Source organism: Grammomys surdaster, unplaced genomic scaffold (genome assembly GCF_004785775.1).
Source record: "Grammomys surdaster isolate TR1022 unplaced genomic scaffold, NIH_TR_1.0 262, whole genome shotgun sequence".
NCBI lineage: Eukaryota > Metazoa > Chordata > Mammalia > Rodentia > Muridae > Grammomys > Grammomys surdaster.
In genome coordinates, this window is record NW_021604703.1 from 604,482 (window position 1) to 614,443 (window position 9,962).

Consider the following 9,962-nt stretch of genomic DNA (forward strand, 5'->3'; position numbering starts at 1 on the left):
CCTGTAAAACAGATGGCAATGCTACCTCCAACAGGGAAGACAAGGCTGTGAGATCAGGGAGTTAAGGACTTTAAGGACGATAGTTTGGACCAAAAAGTTTCCCAGAATAATGAGAGACTCAGGACATAGAGAAAGAGCATCCAGAAGTTCATGGTAGACAGAAGTTGAAGGGTTAGTAGTCAAGCACTTTGGGAGTGGAAACAAATAGGTAACCAGATGTAGCATCTTTCTCTCTATCCTAAAGTTCTAGGACAGCCCACTAGCATGAAGACTACATCCACACAATGGGGCTCAGACTCAGGAAGCCAGGTGTGTCTCCTCCTCTACTTACCAACTATCCTCAACTTGTTTGTCTCTGCTTACACTGATGGAAGTATTCCTTAACTCACCCACATCAGACCAAGAGCACTCTGGAAGAGGCTCACCCTCATAGCGCCCTCTATGCATTGTCTTACCATGTGAACCAGAAGGCACAGTGGGTGAGAACTTGAGTTCTGACATGAGATAGCTCAACTCCTCATAACTGGCAGAACCTTGGTAAGTCACCAAGGATCTATCAGCCACAGGCTCTGTATCTACAGACCAGAGATTCCACTTAATAGAGTGACTCTAGGGTTCAGATAAAATAGCCCCAGTCATCCGCTGCCATAACAGATAATCAGGTAAATTCATTACAGCAATGATTTTAGACTGGAAAACATGGTAACTGTTTGGGTTCTGCCTTAACTCAAGAAAGAGCGATAAGAGCTTAGTGGAGGGGCCCAGAGAGAAGGCAGAAAGAACATGAGCCACAGTGAGCTGGAGGCTGGTCCCCCCACCCACCCAGTGGTGCCTGAGGAGAGGCTGCTTGCCAGGGCCTTTGGGTCCAGAAATCTCCAACGTAATTGAGAAATATGTTCCTCATGCATTCCTAATTGGAGCACGGCAGATGGCAGCGGTGTTTGTTTAATGAAATATGTCCATTCGATTAAGCCTGGGCATTGGGGATTTAGGGCTTCAATGCAATTTCCGTTACTATCCCTCCTTCTGGGAGACAAGGGTAGTTTCAGGGATTTTAACTAACTTGGATCAAAGGTTGGAGAATGAACAATGGTAGTGGAGTGTGGAAACCTGATGCTGAGTTTGTGAGTCTCTGGTTCTATCTAGTGTCCCTTGTGATGAGTGGCCATTGTGGTTTCTCTTGGGTGAGTCTGGGCTTAGGTTGGACAGAGGGTAGATTACTCAGGTGACTGATGAACAAACCAGTCCAGAGTGATCAGAACCCTCATTAGGCTACATAGTGGCTGTTTCCTCTATGTCTTATTCTGTCTCTTTCCAAAATGCCCCTCCAACCTGGGACTTGAGGTGGTTCAGATATAATGTGTCTGTTGTACAAGTGTGAGGTTCTGAGCTCGGATTCGGAACACCCCACTTCAAGTCCTGTCAATGTAGCACATGCCTTTCACCCAGTGCCAGGAAGAGACAGACAGAAGGATTCTGGGAGTCTATTGGTCAGACAGTCTGGCTAATCAGTGAGTACCAGGTTCAGCAAGGGATCTTGCCTTAAAAATTAAGATGATCCTGGTTTCCATCTGTGCCGGGAACTGATCCTGTGCTACAGTGCTTCATACCCTAATAGCATCAGGAGAGAGCTGGTCTCCCAGGAGTGCCAACACACCTGTGAGCACAGGTAAGACCACCACTTCTGCTCAAATTCCTGGCCCAAGAGGGACCCACCCAGAGTCATCAGGACATGGGAACCAAGGAACATCTGGGGACAGCATCCTTCTGGTTTCTGTCTGCACCCTAGAGCTGACCCTGTGTCACAGCTCTCCGTACCCAAATTCCTCCGGGAGAGAACTGGTCTCCCAGGAGTACTGACACACAGGCTTGCAGGAGGGACAAGCCATAGTCAGAGACATCAAGACCAGCTAACACCAGAGATAACAAGATGGCAAGAGGCAAGGGCAAGAACATAAGCAACAGAGGCCAAGACTACCTGGCATCATCAGAACCCATCATCTCACGTCACAGTGAGCCCTTGACACCCCACACCAGAAAAGCAAGACTCTGATTTAAAATCACATCTCATGATGTTGATAGAGAACTTTAAGAAGGACATAAATAACTCCCTTAAAGACATACAGGAGAACACAAGTAAACAGCTAGAAGCCCTTAAAGAGGAAACACAAAAATCCCTTAAAGAATTACAGGAAAATACAACCAAACAGGTGAAGGAATTGAACAAAACCATCCAGGATCTAAAAATGGAAATAGAAACAATAAAGAAATCACAAAGGGAGACAACTCTGGAGATAGAAAACCTAGAAAAGAGATCAGGAGTCATAGATGCTTCACCAACAGAATACAAGACATAGAAGAGAGAATCTCATCTGCAGAAGATACCATGGAAAACATTGACACAGCTGTCAAAGAAAATGCAAAATGCAAAAAGCTCCTAACCCAAAACATCTAGAAAATCCAGGATACAATGAGAAGACCAAACCTAAGGATAATAGGTACAGATGAAAGCAAAGATTCTGAAATTAAAAAGCCAGTAAATATCTTCAACAAAATTATAGAAGAAAACTTCCCTAACCTAAAGAAAGAGATGCCTATAAACATACAAGAAGCCTACAGAACTCCAAATAGATTGGACCAGAATAGAATTTCCTCCCATCATATAGTAGTCAAAATACCAAATGCACAAAACAAAGTAAGACTATTAAAAGCAGTAAGGGGAAAAGGTCAAGTAACATATAAAGGCAGACCTATCAGAATTACACCAGACTTCTCACCAGAGACTATGAAAGCTAGAAGATTCTGGAAAGATGTTATACAGACCCTAAGAGAACACAAATGCCAGCCAGGCTACTATACCCAGCAAAACTCTCACTTACTATAGATGTAAAAACAAGATATTCCATGACAAAAACAAATTTACACAATATCTTTCCACAAATCCAGCCCTACAAAGAATGGTAGTTGGAAAATGCCAACACAAGGAGGGAAACTACACCCTAGAAAAAACAAGAAAGTAATTTTCTTTCAACAACCCGAAAAGAATATAGCCACACAAACATAAAAATAACATCAAAAATAACAGGAAGCAATAATCACTATTCCTTGATATCTCTTAACATCAATGGACTCAATTCTCCAATAAAAAGACATAGAATAACAAACTGGATATATAAACAGGACCCAGCATTTTGCTGCATACAGGAAAGACCTCAGTGTCAAAGACAGACATTACCTCAGCGAAAAGGGCTGCAAAACAGTTTTCCAAGCAAATGATCCCAAAAGACAAGCTAGAATAGCCATCTAATACCAAATAAAATCAACTTTCAATCAAAAGTTATCAAAAAGGATAAGGAAGGACACTTCATATTCATTAAAGGAAAATTCTACCAAGAAGAACTCTGAACATCTATGCTCCAAATGCAAGGGCACCCATATTCATAAAAGAAACTTTAATAAAGCTCAAAGCACACATTATACCTCACACAATAATAGTGGGAGCCTTCAACACCCCACTCTCAGGAATGGACAGATCATGGAAACACAAACTAAACAGAGACACATTGAAACTAACAGAAGTTATAGACCAAATGGACTTAACAGACATCTATAGAACATTTCATCCTAAAAAGAATAAACCTTCTTCTCAGCACCTCATGGTACCTTCTCCAAAATCTATCTCACAAAACAGACTTCAACAGATACAAGAAGATTGAAATAATCCCATGCATCCTATCAGATCACCACAGACTATGGCTGGCCTTCAATAATGATAAAAATCAATGGAAATCCCACATACACATGGAAGCTGAACAGTGCTCTACTCAATGATAACTTGGTCAAGGAAGAAATAAAGAAAGAAATTAAAGACTTTTTCAAATTTAATGAAAATGGGAGCACAACAAACCCAAACTTAGGTGATACAATGAAAGCAGTGCTAAGAGGAAAACTCATAGCTCTGAGTGCCTCCAAAAAGAAACTGGAGAGAAAATACACCAGAAAGCTTTAGAACAAAATGAACCAAATACATCCAAGCGGAGTAGATGGCAGGGAGTAATCAAACTCAGGGCTGAAATCAACCACGTGGAAAGAAAGATAACTGTATAACGAATCAACAAAACCAGGAGCCTGCTCTTTGAGAAAATAAACAAGATAGGTTAACCCTTAGACAGACTAACCAGAGGGCACAGAGACAGTATCCAAATTAATAAAATCACAACTGAAAAGGGAAACATAACAACAGAAACTGAGGAAATTAAAAAAATCATCAGATCCTACGACAAAAGCCTATACTCAACAAAACTGTAAAATCTGGATGAAATGGACAATTTTCTAGACAGATACCAAATTCCAAAGTAAAATCAAGATCAGATAAACCATCTAAACAGCCCCATAGCTTCTAAAGAAATAGAAGAAGTCATTAAAAGTCTCCCAACCAAAAAACAATCCCTGGATTGGATGGGTTTAGTGCAGAATTCTATTAGACCTTCAAAGAAGATCTAATACCAATACTCTTCAAACTATTCCACAACATAGAAACAGAAAGAACACTACCCAATTCATTCTATAAAGCCACAGTTACACTGTGTATTCTCCCTTGAAGATGGAATGGTTTCTGTCTAATCAGGAACTTGTCACAATTTCCTTTCATAGAGGACTTCATAAGATTTTTTTTCTACTTCTATAATGTTTAATGTTCCAAATAGATTTTTAAAACTGGTTGAGTGCATTTGACTTTTAGCTTCAGAAGATATAATATATATTTAAGAGGCATTTAACTATTATAAATTATTTTGATGACTTAAAAATGTCAATACTGAGTTGTATATTTTAAAATAAATTTTATTAGTTTAAAATAATTAAGATGAACAACTATAGAGAGTACTCAGTGTCTACTTCTGGTATCAATATATGCATACATACCCACATGTGTGTGGACACACACACACAGTAAAACTCCTTTCATTGCCTTCTTAGAAAGGTGAGTGTGACTTGCCATTGTCTTTTCCCAGGTGTGGTCTGCAGCCTGCACTTGTTTCTCCATGAGAGACAAGTTCAACTACAGAGTCAAGAAGTAAACAGAGACCCTTCATGAACATCTTGAACATCTGTCCTCATCTCCATCTCTAATGCTAATTTTACCTTAAATTCACCACATGGCAGAAATCCACTGTGATGTCTATTCCTGTTTGTCAACTTAACTATATCTGGAATGAACTACAATCCAGAAATGGAGGGCACTCCTTTGATCCAGATCTTGAAGCACAGTGGCAATAAAAACTTAGGCCGAGGCAAGATAGTACATGTGTTTAATCCCAGAAGACTAATGAAAGCAGATCTCTGAATTCAAGACCAGCCTGAGACAGAGCAAGTTCCAAATCCAGGTATGGTGGTACACACCTTTAATCTGGGCCACACCTTCTGTTGGAGAACAATGGAAAAAGGAAGAGTCACTCGTCTTCGCCTGCTATCACTTACTTGCCAAAACATCTGTTGGAACCTACTTCTTCAGGCTTCCAGCTTGTGTAGAAGGCCAACTGAATCAACTAGCCTCAGGGACTAAGCAACTACTAGATTCGTGGATGTCTCATTCACAGCTGCCCATTGTTGGGTTAGTTAGTCAGACTGTAAGGCATTACAATAAATTCCCTTAGTATAGAAAGACATTCCATAAGTTCTGTGAGTCTAGAGAACCCTAACTAATACACTCACTTTCCATACTTTAAAAATAAGCTTCAATACTGGTGTCCTGAATTGTATGGGGAAAACTTCCCCCTTCTAAACAAGACTACCAATAGTTGGATCTCCCTTCCAAAGTATGAAATACTCACAGATTTCCTGTATTTCCAATCCTAAAACTCATATGGAAGCACAAAAGATCCAACCCAAGTAGAAATAGCAATGTTAAAAGGATCACAATAATTATCTTCAAATTATACTGCAGAGCCATAGTGATACAAACATATAGATCAGTGAAATTAGAACATAAGACCCAACAATAATTTCATGGAACTACAACCATGCAATTTTCAACAAAGGTGCAAAAACTATATGAAGGATAAAGAAAGGCCCCTTTATCAAGTGATACTAGGAAAATTCCACATATTGAAGGGTGAAACACTATACAAAAAATCAACTCAAAATAAGTCAGAGACCATGGACATTTGAATCTTCTAGAAAGAGCACAGGAGAAACTATGCCATACATGCACAGACAACAACTTTCTGAGTCAAACTCTAGTAGCTGAGGAAATATCAGCAAGAACTGACAGATGGAGAGACATGCAATTACAGAGACAAGATCATCACGAAGGAATGAATGACGGTCTATACAATGGCAGAAAATCTGTACAGCTGTTCATGTGGCATGGTACTAATATCCAGAATATATGAAAAAATACAAAATATTAAACACCAAAAGTAGTTAGTTCCATCAATAAGTGGTTAAAATGAATTAAACATTCATTAAAAGAAGAAACACATATTACCAATGAGTATCTGAAAAATGCTTAGCAATTTTAGCTATCAGGAATATGCAGATATACAGGTAAAAGTCAACTAATAAGGGGTTGAGAATATTGCTCAGCAGTTAGGGGGGTTTATTGCAAAGGACCCAGGTTGGTTCCAACCCCACATCAGGAGTCTCACAACTGCCAATATCTCCAGTTCTAGGGTACCAAACAGTCTCTTCTGGCCTCTTCATCTCAGTACTTCATGCAATTGTGCACATACAGACAAGCATGCACACACATGTACACATAAATAGAAATAAAGAATTAAAATCAGTCATGTATTTTTAAAAACAAAACAAAAAAAACAATAAAATCCTACATTGAGATTCCATATTGCCTAGTCAGAAATGCTGTTGTAAAAAAGGATCAAAAGTGACAAATATTAATGAAGATACAGAGAAGGAACCTTCACACATAGCTAGTGGTATTGTACATGAAAACAGGGTGCCGGTTCCTTCAAAGACTAAAAATAGAACTACGTTCTGACCCAGTTATACACTGCTCCTGGGACTGTACCAAGAGGAACTGCTAGTGGCACGCACAATAGAAACACTGTATATTTGTTGATTGTAGCACTGTTCACTGTAGCAACATTGTGGGAGTGTCCATAAACAGACAACCAGATAAAGGAACGGTGTGGGCCGTGGTTGGAGAGATGGCTCCACAGCTATGAGAGCTTGCTGTTCTTTTGGAGGACACAAGTTCAGTTCCCAACATTTCAGGCTCACTCACCACTGTCTGTAACTCCAGCCCCAGGGGATCCAATAAGCTCTCTCTGGACTATGCAGTCATCTGCACATATATGTGCATACCTGTGGGGGAAATTTAGAGACCGCCACAACGGTGGGGGCCCGGAGGGGCTTCTATGCTGCGGTGGGTCCCACATTCGGGAGGAATCCTATGGTTCCAGCGACCTGGAGGTCTTGGAGGCGGCAGGTCCCAATGACACGAGGAAGTCCTTGGTTCCAGAAAGGTTTATTGTCATGGCGGATGGTGGATGGATCTAGGCGTACCCCCCAGAACTCAGGGCAGTCCTGAGTTATATAGGGAGGGAGAAAGGGGGAGGATTGGGGGAGGATCTGGGGGAGGCATGCTTAATTTGCTCTGCCCTCTGGCCTTCATTAGTATGTAGATCCCTAAGGCCTGAGGCCTATAGTCTGGCCTATGTGACTGAACAATGTAATTCTGTGAAGACATGACTGTTTTTCAGGACCCTGGATTCTGGAGGGCGCCAAACTCCTGCCGGTTCTCACGCAGAGTCTCATGCAGAGTCTCGGGGTTCTAGGCACCTGCTCGACCATGACCCAGGATACCCTTATGCAGTCCCACACATACCCACATATAGATACACACACACACACACACACACACACACACACACCACAGCACAATTTTTTTAATAAGGCATTGAAGTGGAGTTTTACTCAACCGTAAAGAGAAGTATAGCCATGCCTTTTTTTTTTCCAGGAAAATAGAGAGAAATAGTGATCATCAATCATCACATTAAGAAAGAAAGCCAGCTCAGAGAGACATACATTACATGTTTGCTTTCATATGTAGAATCTAGGGTGTTTGTTTGTTTGTCTGTTTCTTGTTTTGTAAAGAATACTTGAACATATAAGGACTATTTGGAAAGAGGCAGTATATCATAGGAGAGAGGGGGGAGAGAGGTCAAGAGAGGGCAGCATGTGATCTGTGCATACCTTATATCTATGGGAAAGGGTCACAGTGAGATGCTGATATGGTGTAACTGACATATGCTAATTGAAATACAATTACAGGGTCTGGAGAGTTGGCTCAGCAGTCAAGAGCACTTGCTCAAGACTAAGTTCAATCCCTAGCATCTGTGTTGGTTGGCTCACAGTCATCAGCTCTAGGAGGTCCAACACCCTCTTCTGGCCTCTTTGGGCACTGCACTCTCATGCATACATATAATTTTTAAATAAAAGTTACAGGTCCCACTAAAAATATGTTATAAATCATAAAATACATTCATTATAAATACACAATTTAGTTGAATTTACAGTTGTAGAATAAAATTCATGATTTAGGTTTTAGAGATATCTATCATCCTCCTGCTTTGTCTGTAAACAATTTAAACAACGTGAATTATTTTAATTTTTTGAAACAGGATCATTTGTAGCCCAGGCTAGCCTCAAATTCATTATGTAGGAAAGGATGACCTTGAACTCCTGATCTTCCTGCCTCCCCTCCTAGATTGCTAGGATGACAGATATGCAACACTAAACTCAATCAATGCAATGGTAAGGACTGAACCTGAGTTTTTTGAGTGGTGAGTAAGCACTCTACCAATTGAGCCATGTCCCTGGCCCCTGTCTGTCAAATCAAAGTACACTCCCTATCCCAAAATAAATATTGGCTGAACAAAAAATAGATAAATGTAAGATTAAAAACTAATTTCAGACCCACAAAATGTTGAAATTTTCTTATCAAATAGAGCAGCCTGACGGTGACACTCGAATTTCTGTCCACACTCTCCATCAACGTTTTGACATTTTACCTACTTGGTCCATGGGGCAGTTATGAAGGATTTACTCTAACAAGATAAATAAGACCTTAAACCATCCAAGGAGCCAAGAGAACTGGTGCTGGGTATGTATGGATAACTCCGGCATATCCAGAAACAGATTTCTCCAAAAGGAAGTTAAGCTTTCCCCAAACACCTTAGATCCCTACAAATGATTCTCTAAAATGTGCCCATGTGGAAGCCTCCTTGTCAGCTGCTGTATTTATTTATTTATTTTTCCTAAAATTTTTAGGCAGTATGGAAGGGAGCCTGTGCTCCGGTCATAATTATGTTAACAGCTACGTGACCCTGGGCGTATTCCTTTGTGTCACCGAGCTGCAGTTGTCTCCTATCTGTCCCTCATCTGACTTAGAGAGGCAGAGATACCCGGAAGGCAAAATAAAGCATGTGAGAAGGAGAACATCCTTCTTGGTTTCTTATCCTCATGCAGTCATAAATACTCAGATGTTGGCCCACTGTTCAAGGGTACAGTCCACTGTAGTGGGAATATAAAGGCAGCTGGAGCTTGAAGCAAGCGCTCACACTGCATCCTCAGCCAGAAAGCAGAGAACAATGAATGCATGCCAACATTCAGCCTTTATTCTCTCGGTCTATACAGTCCAGGGGATGAGGTTACCCACTGTGGTGTGTCTTCCCATGTTCATTAATGCAATCAAGATCATTCCCCACTGCCTTGTCCAGCAGCTCTTCTCCCATGTAAGTCTAGCTTCTGTCACGTTGGCAGGTAAAGCAAACTGCTACACTATGCAAATGTGATATGTTTTAATTGGCTACCTTTCTCTCTTATTTACATTAACTACCTCTTTTGTTTAAAGGCACTTTTGTCATAAAGAAATGGGTGATGTTATCTACAGTTGGACATTGAGTGTATGGCAGCTTCATGAACAATGCTGGTGTACCTAA